Source organism: Coffea eugenioides, unplaced genomic scaffold (genome assembly GCF_003713205.1).
Source record: "Coffea eugenioides isolate CCC68of unplaced genomic scaffold, Ceug_1.0 ScVebR1_2039;HRSCAF=2998, whole genome shotgun sequence".
NCBI lineage: Eukaryota > Viridiplantae > Streptophyta > Magnoliopsida > Gentianales > Rubiaceae > Coffea > Coffea eugenioides.
The window spans coordinates 9669-12309 of NW_020862490.1; the positions used below are offsets into that span (position 1 = coordinate 9669).

Below are 2641 nucleotides of genomic sequence, written 5' to 3' on the forward strand. Positions count from 1 at the left end.
ATCCGAGCTCGGATCCATTATCACTCCTCGGATCCGAGGCTCGGATCTGTCTCTCTCCTCAGCAAGTGGCACAGCCGTTTTTCTTTACCTTTCTCACAACTTTTACAGCTATTTTGAGGGACAGAAATCGGTGGCACATGCTTCTGCAATAAAAGAGAAGACCAAATGAGTGTGGACAAAAGGAACATTGACTTCTTTTTTACAAATCTAAGTGGAGGAAATTATGAAGAGAGAGGAATGGAATTTCTACCACCTTTTATGCAGAAACTCAGGGGAGAAGCCAGAGGACCATACGTAGCTAGTTTTTCTTCTTGCAACAAGTTTTCTCTCCAGTTAAGAGTTCTTAGAGAAGCATTTGGTTTTTCACTTGGAACCATCTTGTACAAGAACATAGCAGGAATTGGAGAGCTTTACCTTCAATTGGCTAAGCTTTCTTTTACCTTTCTTATACTTGTACTTCATGATGTTTTGCATTAATAAACTTGTGAGTTTGATTGCTAAATCATTCATGAGTAGCTAATTTTCTATATCTAGGGAGTAGATGAAACTTATGGCTAAATAATACTAATTGAATGTGATTTACACTTGTTATATCTTGTATTAACTTGTCTACTTGTGTAGCTGTTATTCCTTGTTATTGATTGATCACCAATAGCATGTTTATAGTGTTATTATTCAATGAGAATTGGTAATAACAATTGAAACACATGAGTAGAGCTTGAGTTGTATGTTCATGAAAATAGAGATACACTTAGGTGGATTGTTGAGCATTTCATGAAATAAAATGGAGTAGTAGTAGTATTTCACCATGAAAATAGGGAAATCTATATTGCTCTAAGCCATTTCATCATGAAAATGAGACTTGGTAATTTTGGAAATAAATCTCGAGTTAAGCAAGAATAATAGCAAGAAGTAAATCCATTCATTTGTGTAGTTTATGCCATAAGTGGAATCTATATCCCTAGAATCTTCATTAAGTGAAATTTCGCTATTTGCATTCAGCATTTGTTAAACTAGATTTGTATATCAGATTTGTAGATTACAGCATTAGACTTTCTCTGCTCAAAATTAATTGTAAGTCTAAATAATAGAGAGAACAAGGGCTTAGTATTTGTTTAAATTGCTCCTCGTGGGATCGACCCGATACACATCTTGTACTACAATTACGACCTGTATACTTGCAGTCCAACGGGTGTAAAATCGGAATTAAACTTGCAATGGAGAAAACAAACACTCGTCAAGTTTTTGGCGCCGTTGCCGGGGAGCGGCAATATTAGGGCCTAGTCATCTTTATTAATTTAGACATCTTCATTGTTTTTATCCAAGTTGTTGAATTAAAACTGCAAAAATTTCTCTTATTTTTACTTGTAGTGCATGTACCGATCAAATAGAGAAGTTGCACATTTTGATCCTGAAATTGAAAGAACATTGCGGAGACAAAGGAGGAATACACTGCACCAAGAGGAAGAAGAGGTTTGGCAGCCAATAGAAGATATCTTGATAGAATTACCATTTGAAGAAGAAATGGCGGAAAATGACCTAAATAGGCGAGTTCTACGAGATTATGCTCTACCGGGAACACAAGGATCTCAAACGAGCATAGCAAGGCCTGCGGTAAATGCTAACAACTTTGAGATTAAACCATCACTTATCCAAATGGTTCAACAATCTCAATTTGGAGGTAATGCAGTAGAAGATCCTAATACACACTTAGCTACATTCTTGGAAATTTGTGATACAATTAAAATGAATGGAGTTAGTGATGATGCTATAAGGCTAAGATTGTTCCCATTTTCATTGAGAGATAAGGCCAAACTTTGGCTACACTCTCATGCTCCTAATACTTTCACTGGATGGGATGAATTATCAAGAGCATTCTTAAATAAGTATTTTCCACCAGGAAAGACTGCTAAGCTTAGAATGGATATCACTAGTTTTAGTCAATTGGAGGGAGAATCATTATATGAGGCATGGGAAAGGTTTAGAGATTTGCTTCGGAAATGTCCACATCATGGACTGCCGGAATGGTTAATCATACAAACCTTCTATAATGGTTTAGCTTTTTCTACTAAAACTATGATCGATGCAGCTGCAGGTGGTGCTTTAATGGGTAAATCACCCCAAGAGGCTCATAATTTGATAGAAGAAATGGCAGCAAATAACTACCAATGGGCCAATGAGAGAGGTAATACAAGACGTCACGCAGGTATGATAGAAATGGACACTCTCAATATGCTGAGTGCTCAAATGAATAATGTGATGAAGTTGCTAAGTAGACAAGGTGGAGTTGGTCCAAGTTCATCTAATGCACATGTAGCAAGTTGTTCTATATGTAGAGGTGAACATGATACTAATGAGTGTGTTGATTCTGAACAGGTACAATTCGTCAATAATTACAATCGTAATGCTCAAAATAACCCCTACTCGAATACTTACAATCCGGGGTGGAGAAATCATCCAAACTTTGGATGGAAGGATCAAGGAAATCAACCAAGGCCAACCAATCCACCGGGATTTCAATTGTGAGTTTGATTGCTAAATCATTCATGAGTAGCTAATTTTCTATATCTAGGGAGTAGATGAAACTTATGGCTAAATAATACTAATTGAATGTGATTTACACTTGTTATATCTTGTATTA

The 2641-nt window shown here is 36.5% G+C and overlaps 1 non-coding gene across 1 annotated transcript; it reads right to left on the reverse strand.

The window, feature by feature from the left end:
* Positions 1 to 1911: 1911 nt before the first annotated feature.
* Positions 1912 to 2018, reverse strand: LOC113756184. The gene has a single exon (XR_003465869.1). It is a non-coding gene; the product is annotated as a small nucleolar RNA R71 (small nucleolar RNA).
* Positions 2019 to 2641: the final 623 nt, after the last annotated feature.